The sequence below is a fragment of the Corythoichthys intestinalis genome, chromosome 4 (genome assembly GCF_030265065.1).
Source record: "Corythoichthys intestinalis isolate RoL2023-P3 chromosome 4, ASM3026506v1, whole genome shotgun sequence".
Lineage (NCBI taxonomy): Eukaryota > Metazoa > Chordata > Actinopteri > Syngnathiformes > Syngnathidae > Corythoichthys > Corythoichthys intestinalis.
Genome location: NC_080398.1, coordinates 25,029,445 through 25,045,737, shown reverse-complemented (window position 1 = coordinate 25,045,737; position 16,293 = coordinate 25,029,445). Strand labels below are relative to the sequence as shown.

At 37.6% G+C, this 16,293-nt stretch overlaps 1 protein-coding gene across 2 annotated transcripts in view; it reads left to right on the top strand.

The window, feature by feature from the left end:
- Positions 1 to 8,895: 8,895 nt before the first annotated feature.
- Positions 8,896 to 16,293, top strand: part of ddr1 (discoidin domain receptor tyrosine kinase 1) — a 164,484-nt gene continuing 157,086 nt past the window's right edge. For both annotated transcript variants that reach the window (XM_057833558.1, XM_057833557.1), the window contains exon 1: positions 8,896 to 9,139. The gene's annotated coding sequence lies outside the window, so the exon portion shown is untranslated. The remainder of the gene's footprint in view (positions 9,140 to 16,293) is intronic.

The following is a 16,293-nucleotide window of genomic DNA, read 5'->3' as shown; positions in this document are numbered from 1 at the left end:
AAATAAACATGCTTTTTCGTGTCACATGCACTTTAAAGGTCTGTGCTGAGTGATCATCACACACTACACACTAACTTATAGCGTTAGCATGAGCATTTAGCACGGTAACTTGTCTTCTTAAACTCTTGGAAAACATTTTACACACCATTCATGGAGTTCAGGTGAGTTTAATTAATTGCAAATAATGTGCTGTTTTCCTGTTGAGTGTGTATTATCATCCCAAAAATGGTGATGTCCTTGTAGACTCTACTGTTATGTCTGTCATGTTCATTCGAAATTGTTGGAAACCTATTATTTATTTATTTATTCATTCATGGACTAACTTTTGAAGTTCATAGACGAAAACATTCTGAGAATTGTCGACTAAAACCAGACGAAGACCAAAACATTTTGAAATGTCGAATACGACTAAGACTAATAAGTACTTTCGTCCAAAAGACTTAATGGCTTAATGGCTTGCCAAAAACAACACTGGTTTGAAGTGATTTATTATGGAAGTAAATTTGTGCTATAGAAATATGAGTATTTTTTTTTAAATTTTAGTATTTTATAACGTTTTGTTTTCCGGAATTCAAATTCACTTGAAAAAACTGAATCGCAAAAAAATTATGTCGCAAAATAGTCGCATAAAATTCGGTTGCAAAAAAAAAAAAAATCAGTCGCAAGAAAATCTGTGACAAAAATAACAACAAAAATCAGTCGCGTAAAATAACGGGACCTCGCAAAAAAAAAAAAAAAAAAAACATGCAAAACTTTCTCGCAAAAAAAAAAAAAAAAAACTGTTGTAATAACTCAGCAGCGAAAAATTCAGTCTCAAAAATTCAGTCGTTACCCATAAGTTGTGACTGAATTCTGATGCTGAAAAAAATTCAGTGTTAGAAATTCATATTCAAACTGACACATGTTCACATAAATAGTTCATGAATAAAAATTAAATGTGAATGCATTTTTACATGAAACTTCTACTGTAAGTGAGAAACAGCAATTGAAGCAGGCAAGGTTTGCCCTAATCTTGAAAGTGCACCCAAGAAAGTGAAAATGATCTCTTAGGAATAGTTCAAACATGTTCTTTCATAACTTGAACTTCAAAGGTTAAAATTTGTTCAAATACGTGAGAGGGTTTAAACTACAATTTATAATTTCCACCTATTAGATATGGAACATATCCCGGGGAGGTCCAAATTAATATAGTCCATTTATTGGGTAAAGGTGTGACTTTTGAAGGCATTTATTGCCCACCAGTGCACAGTTAACAGTGTATCGGTGTCCCAGTGTTAATCCAAGGTGGAGTTTAACATTTTAATGACCTTCATTGTCCGTGGTAGCTCAGGTTTTCATCAAATGGGCAAGTACCAACACATAAGGAAATTGCAGAAGGGTAAAGCTTTTGGCACTAAACGTCGTAAACTCACGCACACAGGCAGGCGGTTCTTTTTGAAAGGCAAATTTCCTTCTTTCTAGTTTGTGCTTCTGCCTTGGGCTTCAGTATCAACAACTCTCAGCCTTCGCTGCCTCATTGCTGTGCTTTACTGCAAAAGCCTTCAATCGCTCTCATTATAGCCCAGGGTGGTAATGCTATGCTGTTACGCCACCAACGCTCTGTAATAAAGTTGCCTTCACAAGCAGTAGGTTCATATTAAACGGCCTGAACCAGGTGGCTTGTAACACAAAAAGACAATTCAAAGTTTGTTGGGAATAATGGTAGAAAATGAGAGTAGTGATAAATAAACAAATTAAATGGGGAGTAAACCACAGTGATTAATAGGCTACCACAAAAAGTGTACATCCCTGTAAGGTGTATGAATTTGTAACATTAGACATTATGGCTATGCACAGAAATTGAATCTGACACCCTAACTCTACAATTAGAGCGCACGTGTCCCATTACATTCCAACAACAAACATGTCGCAGGCACCTCAGAGGGCATTTCCAAACACAACATGTTATTAGCATGGAAGTCATAGTGGAAGTATACCTTTTTCACAACCTTGAAGCACGAGAAAACGTCAATGCACACATTTTGTTCATCGTGGGAATGTTTTTTTCACATGTACCGATACTTCCTACTCAACCTTGATTTTTCATTATTTTTTCAATTAAAAAAATCTATCTATCTATCTATCTATCTATCTATCTATCTATCTATCTATCTATCTATCTATCTATCTATCTATCTATCTATCTATCTATCTATCTATCTATCTATCTATCTATCTATCTATCTATCTATCTATCTATCTATCTAGGGCTGTCAAAATTATCGCGTTAACAGGCGGCAAGTATTTTTTTAAATGAATCACGTTAAAATATTTGACGCAATTAACGCACATGCTCCGCTCAGACAGATTTAAATGACAGTAGAGTGAAATGCCCACATGTTAATTGTGTTTTATGGAGTTTTGCCGCCCTCTGCTGGCGCTTGTGCGCGACTGATTTTATAGGCTTCAACACCCATGAGCATCGTGTAAGTAATTATTGACATCAACAATGGTGTGCTATTAGTTTACTTTTTGATTGAAATTTTTACAAATTTTTTTAAAACGAAAACATTAAGAGGGGTTTTAATATAAATTTCTATAACTTGTACTAACATTTATCTTTTAAGAACTACAAGTCTTTCTATCCGTGGATCGCTTTAACAGAATATTAATAATGTTAATGCCGTCTTGTTGATTTATTGTTATAATAAACAAATACAGTACTTATGTACAGTATGTTGAATGTATATATCCATCTTGTGTCTTATCTTTCCATTCCAACAATAATTTACAGGAAAATATGGCATATTTTATAGATGGTTTGAGTTGCGATTAATTGCGATTAATTACGATTAATTATTTTTTAAGCTGTAATTAGTTAGATTAAAAATTTTAATTGTTTGACAGCCCTAATATATATATATATATATATATATATATATATATATATATATATATATATATATATATATATATATATATGGCGGAAAACACTCAGGTGACTTGAAGTTCGGCTCTGAGACCCCCGATGTGGCCAAATTTCAAAGTTGTCCGATATGCACGTTTGATGCATCATTGGATAGCTTAAAATCTAAATTTTCTGGGGGAAGAAAAATTTTGACCAGGAGGGAATCTAAATAAATAAATAAACAGTAAAACCCTATCTGGAGGTACAGTGAGAGCACGCGACAGCAGAATTACAGATGCCATGACTTTAATGAAATATTATCGCGTACTTACCTTGTTTCGATCCAAAAACTCCATGTAGCATGTATCGCTGAGTGTCAAGACACAGCTCTGAATGGCCACGGCTGGATTTTTGGGGGATTTTATGGGTGAAACATGGTAATATAACAAGGATTGCGATGCAGAAATTGCAGACATCAAGGAGTGTTTGAGATTTTCTTTCTCATATATTTACCCTTTTAAACTTTTTTTTCAATTTTTCTTTGTTCGGCTCGATTATTTATCATATAACATATCGGAGAAAATGCGACAGTAACAAAAAAAAACAAAAAACAATTAAGCGATAGTTATGAGGTAGATATCCGTGACTTTTTTACAGACACCATTGTTTTCATTGTGACGTCATTTGTTTAAAAGTTTAAAAGAAAACTATGAATGATTCCAAGCTAAAAATGACAGACATTTTGAATAAGAAATATAATCAATTGCCTTCGTTTTATGGCTTTATGGCTGGGTTAAAACAAAAGCAGTTGCGCGACGTCTGTAAACGGGGGTTTCAGGGGTAAAACGGACAAATCAAAGATAGCTTGGGGGCTTAATGCGCCATGAATATGCTATGGCAGCGTATAGACATATTGTTCTATCCAACACAACCGTTGTTTTGGCTTAAAATACAGCAGTTTCTTTTAAAGAGGAGTGCAAGAGCAGAAACTGCTTTTTCAGTTTTGCCTGTGTTTTCCGCCATATAGTATTACAGATGAGCTGTCCCGAGCCGATAACGTAGTTTCACTTTCGCTCCCTCCATCCCTCTCCCTGCTCGCTCCTTGGTCAGGCAGTGACTGCACTAGAGTTGCTTATTAAAGTTAACGATGATTGACAGATGTTTAATGTTTGAACTTCCCAGAGAAGCGAACTTCAAAGCGCCGCATGCGTCAATCATCATTTAACTTGTTAAGCAGTTGCTATGACAACTCATTGTGTGTAAGTGAGCAGCGTGAGCGGATTTGAGTGGACTCACTCAATGAAGCATTTAATAAAGCCAAGCATTTTTTTCCTTTATTTTTGTTTAAAAATAATTTGGTAGGACAGACAGTAACATATTTGAAACTTCTCATAATTATTACATTTGAAGTGCTTAAAAAACAGTTAAAAATATATATCAAGGGCCTTTTTTTTTATTTTGCCATGCGCTCGCGTGTCACTGGTTAACCTTTGGCGTGCCAGTGCTGACACGCGTGTCATTGGTTGCCGACACTTGGGCTAAATGATCAATGCAAAATAAATCTGTACTGATTTATACAGTACTAACTTTCATGTGTGTTGGTTCAGGTGAAACACTGTTCGATTCAAACATTTGTTTTCAAAAACTACTAATGAAAATTTTTGAAAACTTCAAAAATAAATGCCTGGACTTTATCAGCAAATTTAAATTGCAGTATTTGAACATAACTGAAATTATATTAACATACACAATAAATACGCACTTCTGAATAATCTTTGAACTATCCAGGAATGCAAAAAATAAACATTTGTCTTAGGACCACTCAACATTGTCTCTAGACAAAATTGAATATAACTTTAAGAAACCTCTTAGTCAGGGTATAACAAAAATAAATAAAAATGGAATCTTCCTTCAGGTGAAACACTACTGCTTTTGTCCACAAGAAACTCAAAAAAAAAAAAAAAAAAAAAAAAAAAACTTTTTACCTCGACTATGATTAATGTATAAATAAACGATTAAAAAAAAAAAAAAAAAGATACATAATGTAGAAAATAAATAAATACATTTTAAATGAATGTATGTCATCATCCAATCAAACGTGCGTTTGGGGGTTGGTGGACAGGCACATTCAGCAAGTAAAAAGGGGTAATTGTAAGTCTGAACATAATGAAAATATAAAAGGTAGGGTCAATTCTATCCTTAAAACCAAGAGCTTAGGTTTGGTCTGAACATTGGTAGGGATGGAATTGCATAACCTACATGTACACTTTTTGCTGGGGACGGGACATTCATAATGACCAATGCAAATATGTATACTAACTTTTATGTGTACTGGTTCAGCCTACATCGTTCAATTCAAACCTTTGTTTTCAAAAACTACAAAAAAAAAATTCCAGAAAAATGTCTGGATTTTATTAACAAATTTAAATTGCATCATTTGTACATAAATTATTAGGGTTGTTACGATAATGTTTTTTTGCTCCCAATCTGATCCCGATCGTTTTTGCTACCTTGCTTCCCCACATTGCTTCCCATGATATTTCTAATCGTAGGGAGAGGGATTGTAAGGCTTTAGGCAATTAAAAAAAGGCTTCAAAGACTGCCAAAATTCTCTCTACTCATTTTACGCTGCCTTTTAGCTCTATATATAGGTAAAACGGCGCCATTATATATTGAACGCGACAATACGTGAGTGGGTCGTGCAGTGCATGCGTTAATTGCGTTAAATAGTTTAACATTATTAATCTGAAAAAAAAAGTAATTACCGCCGTTAACGCGATAAATTTGATAGCCCTACTTTAAGCCAAAACTAAAGACTCTGGATGAGTGTAAGACATTTTGTCTGTAACGTTAAATACAATTAGAAAACAATTTAAATTTAAAAAAAAAAAAAAAAAAAACATATATATATATATATATATATATATATATATATATATATATATATATATATATATATATATATATATATATATACAGTGCCTTGCAAAAGTATTCGGCTCCCTTGAACCTTGCAACCTTTCGCCACATTTCAGGCTTCAAACATAAAGACATAAAATTTTAATTTTTTGTCAAGAATCAACAACAAGTGGGACACAATCGTGAAGTGGAACAACATTTATTGGATAATTTAAACTTTTTTAACAAATAAAAAACTGAAAAGTTGGGCGTGCAATATTATTCGGCCCCCTTGCGTTAATACTTTGTAGCGCCACCTTTTGCTCCAATTACAGCTGCAAGTCGCTTGGGGTATGTTTCTATCAGGTTTGCACATCGAGAGACTGACATTCTTGCCCATTCTTCCTTGCAAAACAGCTCGAGCTCAGTGAGGTTGGATGGAGAGTGTTTGTGAACAGCAGTTTTCAGCTCTTTCCACAGATTCTCGATTGGATTCAGGTCTGGACTTTGACTTGGCCATTCTAACACCTGGATACGTTTATTTTTGAACCATTCCATTGTAGATTTGGCTTTATGTTTTGGATCATTGTCCTGTTGGAAGATAAATCTCCGTCCCAGTCTCAGGTCTTGTGCAGATACCAACAGGTTTTCTTCCAGAATGTTCCTGTATTTGGCTGCATCCATCTTCCCGTCAATTTTAACCATCTTCCCTGTCCCTGCTGAAGAAAAGCAGGCCCAAACCATGATGCTGCCACCACCATGTTTGACAGTGGGGATGGTGTGTTCAGGGTGATGAGCTGTGTTGCTTTTACGCCAAACATATCGTTTTGCATTGTGGCCAAAAAGTTCAATTTTGGTTTCATCTGACCAGAGCACCTTCTTCCACATGTTTGGTGTTTCTCCCAGGTGGCTTGTGGCAAACTTTAAACGAGACTTTTTATGGATATCTTTGAGAAATGGCTTTCTTCTTGCCACTCTTCCTTAAAGGCCAGATTTGTGCAGTGTACGACTGATTGTTGTCCGATGGACAGACTCTCCCACCTCAGCTGTAGATCTCTGCAGTTCATCCAGAGTGATCATGGGCCTCTTGGCTGCATCTCTGATCAGTTTTCTCCTTGTTTGAGAAGAAAGTTTGGAAGGACGGCCGGGTCTTGGTAGATTTGCAGTGGTCTGATGCTCCTTCCATTTCAATATGATGGCTTGCACAGTGCTCCTTGAGATGTTTAAAGCTTGGGAAATCTTTTTGTATCCAAATCCGGCTTTAAACTTCTCCACAACAGTATCTCGGATCTGCCTGGTGTGTTCCTTGGTTTTCATAATGCTCTCTGCACTTTAAACAGAACCCTGAGACTATCACAGAGCAGGTGCATTTATACGGAGACTTGATTACACAGAGGTGGATTCTATTTATCATCATCGGTCATTTAGGACAACATTGGATCATTCAGAGATCCTCACTGAACTTCTGGAGTGAGTTTGCTGCACTGAAAGTAAAGGGGCCGAATAATATTGCACGCCCCACTTTTCAGTTTTTTATTTGTTAAAAAAGTTTAAATTATCCAATAAATGTTGTTCCACTTCACGATTGTGTCCCACTTGTTGTTGATTCTTGACAAAAAAATTAAATTTCATATCTTTATGTTTGAAGCCTGAAATGTGGCGAAAGGTTGCAAGATTCAAGGGGGCCGAATACTTTTGCAAGGCACTGTATATATATTAAAAAAACGCATGTCCGATATTTTTTTGCCAATTCCGATACTTTGAAAATGACGTGATCGGACATCTTTATAAATTATATTAACAAGCACAATAAATACAAGCTTGTTAATCGTCTCTTAACTCTTCAGGAATTCAAGAAAATAAACGTGTCTTAAGACCACTCAACATTGTCTAAATAAAGAAATTAAATTAAACTGAAAAAAAAAAAAAAAAACGTATTTGTCAGGGAAAAACAAAAATAAATAAAAGTGGAGCTGTCCTTTTGGTAAAACACTACAACAAAAAATGAAAGCTCCTTTGTAAGCTGCTTTAAGACGACATAGATCAAAAAGTAAAATTGTGGGAAGGGGGTAAACCTGGGTTTACTGCATTTCTCACAGTTAATTTAACGTTAACAGTAAAAAACATACAGCAGGACACTTCTCTCTAAGCAGCTTCCTACTGGAGTTTTTCAGGTCAAGTTCACACAGTTTAATGTTATGCTAACTCTGATGCAGGTCTCACTTTCAGTAGCAAAATTAGTAGTGTCTTCCCAACTTCCACAACATTGACGTTTTTTTTACATTTCTTACAGTGGCTGCTGCTGGCTGATAAAAAACTTCTAATATCTTAATGTGTGTGTGTGTGTGTGCGTGGGTGTGTGTGTGTGCGAATATCGGATGGGCGAGGGGTCAAGTCATCAGCCATTCAGCAAGTTGAAACGGGTACATGTAAGTCTGAACATAATGAAAATAATAATTGACTTAATAACAGTTGGCGCAATTCTATCCTTACAACATATGGGAAGACAGTCAGAATGACCTATATAATTGAAGTCATTATATTGTATAACGCAAATAAGGTTGCTTAAAAGTTGATATGGACAATTCTAGTATCCTGAAAAGTTGGTAGTGTTTTGTCCCTATGCAAACCTACGCCCTTGCTTAAAACATGGGAAGACTATGGAAGACTACCTATATGTATAACTAAACTCATTACATAATGTAAATAAGGTTGCTTAAAAGTTGGTGGGGACAATTTGAGCATCCTGAACAGTTAGTAGTGTTATGTCCCTACCGTCCCTATGCAAACCTGCACCCTTGTAATAATCCATTTTTCTCTCTTGTCAGCTCGATAAACCCATTTTTATTCCGTCCGTTGAAGGGAGCAAAGGGTTAACAAGGCTTGCAATCAGATCCGTGCACTATGTTAAAAGGCTTTTCACACACACTTCAGTTTCACTCCAAAGTTGTTGTCAGTCATATAGCCCCGCCTCCCCCGGCCTCCAATTGGTCGAGTTTTCCACCTGAATATCCAATGAGGCACCTTGCTCTCCTCTCTGATTGGCCACAGCCGGTGCAGTTATGTAAATGAGCACCTGGTGGCGCCCGCTGTGGGCCGGCTGCCGAGACACAACCCGGGAGCTCACTTTGAGCGGCGGGCACGAGCTGTCTCCACTCTAGTCATTATACCACGTTTACCTAGCATTTTTTTTGGTGTATTTATCTACAACTTAGAGCCTCCAAGCACGCTGACTTGCTAACTCCGGAGTGAACGTCTGTTGGACATTTTACGGACACTTCCACAAAGCTGGTTCGAATCGGGAGTGACCAAAAAGTTTGGGGGTGCTGTCACAAGTAACTGTCTGTTTTTAAGGTACGCTTTTCTTTATACTTTCTATTTACAGCTGCTGGTTTGGCGTCCGTCAGTCTCGTTCCAAAGTGGCTGCGGAGCCCCCTACTAGGCACATATAGCCGACTAGGTGTAACGTTGCGCACAAATATTACCAGCCGCGTATCTGAAATGCTCTGACGGTGTGCATCACGTCCTGAATTTACTGCTAACCAATGCAAGCAGCAGCAGCAGAAGGCGTTGGTGTCCACTGTCCATGCGACATGTCATTATTTCAAACAAACAGCTAAAGTTGACCTAATGGTGAATACTGTTTGTTGTGTAAGCATATGTTTGTGCCATTTGAACCCTAATTTGAATACTTCCATGTCCTTTCAAGTTTTAAAATGGAGAGTTTTACCATCTGAAGGTCCAGTACAGTACTTGTCATCCTGACAAAAGTGTTGTCGCTTATCCATTTTGTAGAAACAATTGCTAATAACCTGACTTTTAATTATTCCATTGGTTTCAGAAATGGCTCATATGAAAGCTAACACCCTCCTAAATGATGTTGAAAGTACAAAAATATATTTGTTTCACTGAAAAAAGATTTATCATTTAATGAAGACATAAAAGTCAAAATTTGACAAGACAAACATTTTGTCGCCTACGGAAAGTAGTGTGAAAATTGAACAAAAAATGTACTTTAAATACAAAAATGTTACATAACATAAGCGAATTAAGTAGTGCTGTTTGATCCAAATATTATATTTTGCGTGACTTCCATGGGCTTGAAGGACTGCATCCATGTGGTTCGCCAAGGATTCATCCAATTTATTGATTAAGTCATCAGGAACATTAAAGAAAGCAGTCTTTCATGCCTCCCAGAGTTCATGAAAATTCTTGGGTTTCGTCTTCCATGCTTCCTCTTTCATCCTACCCTAGACATGCTCAATGATGTTGATGTCTGGTGACTTGGCTGGCCAGTCCTGGAGGATCTTGAGCTTCTTTGCCTTGAGGAACTTTGAGGTAGAGATTGAAGTATGCGATGGAGCACCATCCTGCTGCAGAAATTGTCCCTTTTTATGGTTCGGAATGTAAGAGGCAGCTAAGATTTGTTGATATTTCAGACTACTTATCTCTCATGGTGCAGACAATTAAAAAACCGTGTGGCATTTGCCAAGGCCCACAGCCTGTCAAAAGGATGGACTCTGGAAAAGTGGCAAAACGTGAATTTTTCAGTATAATCTTCCATTGAATTACACCGCAGTTGCAGCAAATATTGCAGGAGACCTACTGGAGCCCGCATGGATACGAGATTCACTCAGAAAACAGTGAAGTATGGTGGTGGCAAAATCATGGTCTGGGGTTACATCCAGTATGTGGTTGTGTGAGATTTTAATTAAAAGTTAGGTTATTAGCAATTGTTTCTACAAAATGGATACGCGACAAGTCTTTTGTCAGGGACTAGACCGCTATTTTTCAAAAGTTGACACTTAAGACCTTTAAACCTTTATAGAACAACGGACTATTTTTGGTAATTTTTTTTTTTTTTTTTTTACACTTAAGACCTTTGACCCTTTCTAGGGCAAGTGACGATTCTTGATCATTAAAAAACTTAAATTAGTCATTATTTTTTTAATGACTAATTATTGTATTTTTTTCATTTGTTCATTCACTCCTCCCAGTCAAAATAGATTTGATGTCTAGCACAGTCAATGCCAGCCAATGAGTTATAAAGCAACACTAGGTAAAGTTTCAGTTTTTGTACGATTTTAGCGACGCTGGTGGACAAAAGTGGTAGACCGCGTTTCCCATGAGGACCAGTACACACCCGCACAGTGTCGTAAAATCATGATCTCCCGGTCGCTTGCAGATGGATTGAATGACATTTCTGTTTCTAGAGGCTCTGTGAAGATTGAATAGTAATAAGGTAATGAATCCAGTTGTGGCTTAACAATAGAATATGATCGTTAGCAACTAGAGGTGTGCAAAATTTTCGATTCTTAGATTATTCGCGATTCGGCCGTGGAAGATTCGAGAACGATTCACAAACATCCAAATTCCGATTATTGAAATATGCCAAGTAAAGCGGAAGTACAACACACTCAGCGCGCCGAGCGGTCTTCGGGACGGAACGGAGCGAGAGTAGCTAAACATCATGCTTCTCATTACCCGGCCCCTCAGGTAATGCCAATGCTCAACTCACGGCTCTAGCTCAACTCATGCCACGAGATAAAAAAAAACACAACAACATACCTGACTGCTGCCGAAAAGCTGCTACAAAGTACAGCCACATAATGTTACGGTAGATATCATTTATATAGGACTAGATGCATTATAGATTTGGTAGCGTAAGCAGCATATCTACAAAAAGCTAGATGTGGGCGTTAGTAAACGGCCGCCATCTTAAAGCAGTACACTTCCTTGCAAGGCTGTTGTAGCGAACCTTCCAAGCAAACCTAATTGACTTTTTATCTAAAATACTCCTAAATCGGTAAAATATTGACTTGAATCTATCTTTAAAATAGTTTTAAAACTTTCACATGTCGAAAGTGGACAAAGGGGAAATTATGGAATAACGGGAGCAATTTTAACAACTTTAACGGTTGATTCACAACATAAATTAATTGAGTGTAGTTTAAAGCTGCTGATACAGAATGGGGACTGGAGTTTTTTTATTTAATGTTATTTTTGTATATTTGTTTACTGCTATATGCGAACTTGATACTGAAATAGTAGTTTGGTTTAGCCTGAGAGTATTTCTGAACAATTTTGGAACTAATGTACAAAACTTTAAAAAAAAAAAGGGGGGGTGCATCAATAATCGTTTTATAATCGAATCTGAGCCTCTGAATCGTAATCGTAATCGAATCGTTAGGTGCCCAAAGATTCCCAGCTCTATTAGCAACCATGTGGCTTGGTGTGGCCACCCCCCCGCTGACGAGTTTGGTTGGGGGGGGTTACGCCAGCGAGTGAAAACTGGGCCAATATTTATTCTTGAGTATCCTGGTAGACTCTCTCTCTCTTAGACTCTGGTAGACTTTTTTCCCCCCCCTACGCTCTGGAGAAAACTTTTTGTTTCTTTTGTTGCTCTGCCACCTTTGCAGAATTCGCGGGAAAGAGTTCACACCCACTTCCGTCTTTATAATGAAAGGGGGAAGTGACGTATGCCGTAAAGAATTCAGCACATTTGTATTTTTTTTGTGTGGCAAGGTTCCTGCCACCCTCCTCAAAGTTAATTAGTGCCCGTGAAACGATACAGACCCCCTCGAGATATAAAAGAGGTGTCAATCAACTAGTTGTCAGTCGATATAGTATCACAAATGTTATGACAATATTTTATAAAGGTTGAGAAGTTACCTAGTATTGCTTTAAATGAGCGCCCTGTAATGGTTGAAAGGAAATATTTTGTGCATGATATATCAAGATTTCTGAATAACTTGCGTGCTATTTTTCCTTTTATTTTATTTTTTTGTCCCTTCAAGGCCACCATATGCTGCATGATCGTCATTGTTGATATATTAAGTCATTGGCTTCCATTGAAAATGATAGATGTCCAAGCCATTTGAAGTGGGAGGGTCGGCAGCGAATGAACCTCCCAGTTCAAATTGATTGAACATCTACTAGTTATACACTCAGCAGAAGTATGAAAAAAGCCTCATGATGGGACGTCTGTCACCGTCAACGGCAGGAAATAAGCCAATGTGACAGTTGAAACAAATTACTTAGAAGTCATACATTTTACAGTGGAGTTTTATTTGCATTTTGTCCCTTCAGGCCACCATATTTGGCTCGTTATTCACTTCTGATTCTGACAGTTGAAGCACAAAGCAGAATATTGAAAAGTTGTTACCCCATTGGCATGCTGAAATGGAAATGGCATGTATTTTCAATGGCCACAATTTAGTTGGAAGTCTAAATACTTTACCATGTACTTGTTTTAATGTTGGTAATAGGTCTAAACATGGTTAATATACAGGACAGTATTAGATATAGACTATTATTCTTAATTAAAAAAAACTTGGCATAACCCCAAAGAACTGGCATACCCTAATACTGTATCTACATCACATTTTGGCTGATGTGGATTACAATTTCAACATTCGGTATACAAGTGTGGCCGTTGAATTATTAAAATAATACAAGTTAATTTTTTTAAACTTCTCATTTATTTATGTACATATGTACCGTATTTTTTGGACTATGTCACAGTTTTTTTCATAGGTTGGCTGGGGGTGCTACTCATACTCAGGAGTGACTTATGTGTGAAATTATTAACATATTATTATATCATTTCACATGTTATTTTGGTGTTTTGGAGTGACACTGATGGTTTGGTAAACTTGTTAGCATGTTCTTTATGCTATAGTTATCTGAATAACTTAATAGCCATGGCCATGTTCGCGTTCTGCCGTTGTGTGTTCAATTGTATTATTGACTGTTTTATATTGAAATGCTTGCTTTTAGTTTGTGGCGCTTTCAAGCCCAAGTGGGGGCGCACTTGCACTTGTTTACGCGAAGAAGAGCGCTCAGACGCCAGAAAAAGACTGACAGCTACGCAGCTCTGAGCGAGTGGGCGAGTTAGTGAGAGAGAGAGAGAGAAACACGGCTGTGAACCTACGTTCATTGTTTATGCTTGTGAAATATCTCTACAGAGGTAACGCCTGTGTGTATCATCTTTTCTGTTGTTGTTGTGTGTTTTCCACCCGCGATCGGACACTTAGAGCCAGTTGTGTGGTTGCTAGCGAACGCATGCTAACCGTTTGTGTCATTGCTATAATAGCAGCTAATTATTATTTAGTTACATTGATGCGAACCTGTTTGGTATCAAGGACAAAATTAATTTGTATTATTTCTATTTTTAGTTTCACTCTTGAAATGATGGTGTCATAACGAGGGCCAAAATAAAGTCAGCAAACTATACGAACGTCCAGCATCGTCATTTGGGAGTTTAGCTCGCTGTATAGCCAGGACCGAGCCGTAGCGTCCTGGTGAGCACAGTACATTCACATTTCGTTGTTCATCAATTATGTAGTTCATTGACGGCGTCAGGCCTCTCCAAGTCAAAATGGACTGGACGTCTAGAGCTGTCGATGGCAATGATTGAATTATCCGACTGCCCTATAGACCCTACTCACCTACGTCACAAAATGGGCGTGTCGCTGTTTCCGGCCGCCATATTGTACCTCTTTTTCAGACCCATTCTCATTGTTTTTAATTAGTCGAGCAAGTTATAGAGCAATTCATGGAAGCCCCGGTGTTATCTGACGCTGTAAACTCATTGGATCCGTTGCATAAAAGGCGTTACGTGGAAAAGCTTCAGTTTATCCATTCGCCAGATCCGTATTTGATGCCTAAATCGATGTTTTTCGACCCGCTGGCTTCGCCTGACATCTGATACCCACACAAAATCAGCCTATTCTCACGAAAGTTTGAAAAACTTCAAGAGCTTGGAGGCTTATAAATGCTACGTTGCTGGTTAGGTGAAACACGTCCTCGTACACGAAAATTCGGCAGGAATCTTGTGCTCGGAAGGTGAGTTACGAAATTTTCAATTCAAAATCTTTTGTTCTTGCTAACATCCACTGTCAAGTCTAATATATTTCATGTCATTTGTCAATGGAGCTAGGGCTTTTAATGTTTATATGGTTTAGCGATGGCACTAACTACATACATACGTGTATGTTGTCGGCGATTAGCCTAGCAATGATCTTAATTGTGGTTGTCAGCCCAAAACCCTCTAAATATATATTAAATGCATCTTACCAGATATAAAATGACTACTACATAATCTGTGGTAGTCGTTTGGAGCCCAATTTTCTCGTCGAATTGCAGCAGTCAATCGCGGCCTCCTCTTCGGATCTCTCGGAATACGGTAAAAATTCAAGTCTCTCCGTCTATATTCTTTGTTTTTGCAACCGACCGCCACACACGACTTCACCATTTTGAGTATTAATGTTGACGAGCAGTAAAACGTGCAATAATAGGAAGAATTTACGAAGCGCTAATGCATTTCTATGGTGAGTATGCGGACATCATGGCGCGGGGGCGTGGCTGTGACGTCACGTGAGTAGGGTCTATAAAGGGTTCAATTTGAAAAAATGAGTTAATCTCTAATTTGAGTCTTAACATTTCTCCTCCAAAGAGCCGCATTCCACACGGGTTTCTTTACACAGCACCTCCTTCTCAAAAAAACAAAGCCAAACAAAAGCCATTCTTTCGGGATGTAAAAGCCATGAGGCCCATTTTTAATGGCCCCGCTTTCAGTGTTAAGGGTCACCACCTCAACACATCCAGGTGTAACCTCTGTTACCCACGCAGTATCTCAGATGACATCATCTCCTGCACGTGGTTTTGCTCTGGGGAAAGTAGATGAAAACATGATCCGAGCCCCTGTGGCATGTTGTGACAACATGCTGACGAGTTTCAAATGAACAGCGATTGCTTTTTTTTTTTTTTTTAAGAAGAAAAGACACTTTTATGCAAAGTAGATATTATGGGAATGCTCAGAAATTGAGCCAAAACCCCCCCCAAAAACGGTTTGTTTACAATGGCCCTCAAATTTACATAGCATATAGCCAAAGTTAAATGTTTGGCAACAAAAGTCAATAAAACCTCAAGTGAAATTGTCCAATTTGGACCCAATCTGTCATAATTTTGTATGGCAACACCTTCTATATTACTGTAATGCAATCTCAGCCTTGATAACTGACACCTTACACACTGTAAATGGATACGTAGAATCCTAATAATCCACAAAGTCAGGCCCCTGATCTCTCTTTACAGTTTATTCATAATCACCACTACCGTATAAAATAGAAGTTCTGTACAAAGCAGCATTAGATGATACAGTAAAGCCAGCGGAAAAGCAATTTAACGTGGGTGTTCAGTTGTGTGCTTTACTCAGAAAATCATTACTTCTAGGTATGTGGGCGCCTTCAGTTTTTGTGTATGTCGGGCAAGTTACATTTTTCAAAGGCAGATTTATTAACTACAGCCTTTTCCATTGCAAATGTGAAAAACATCAAGTATTTTTAATGTAATGTTGCACAAATTAGATAAATAAATTCAATAAATGTCATCATCTATTACTACTTGTGAGTTCTTTTATTTTAAGACTAGATTAGCCTATTATAATTTCATTCCACTGAATTTATATGATTAGGTCAACAAATCGTGTTGACTGTGTTGTCTGT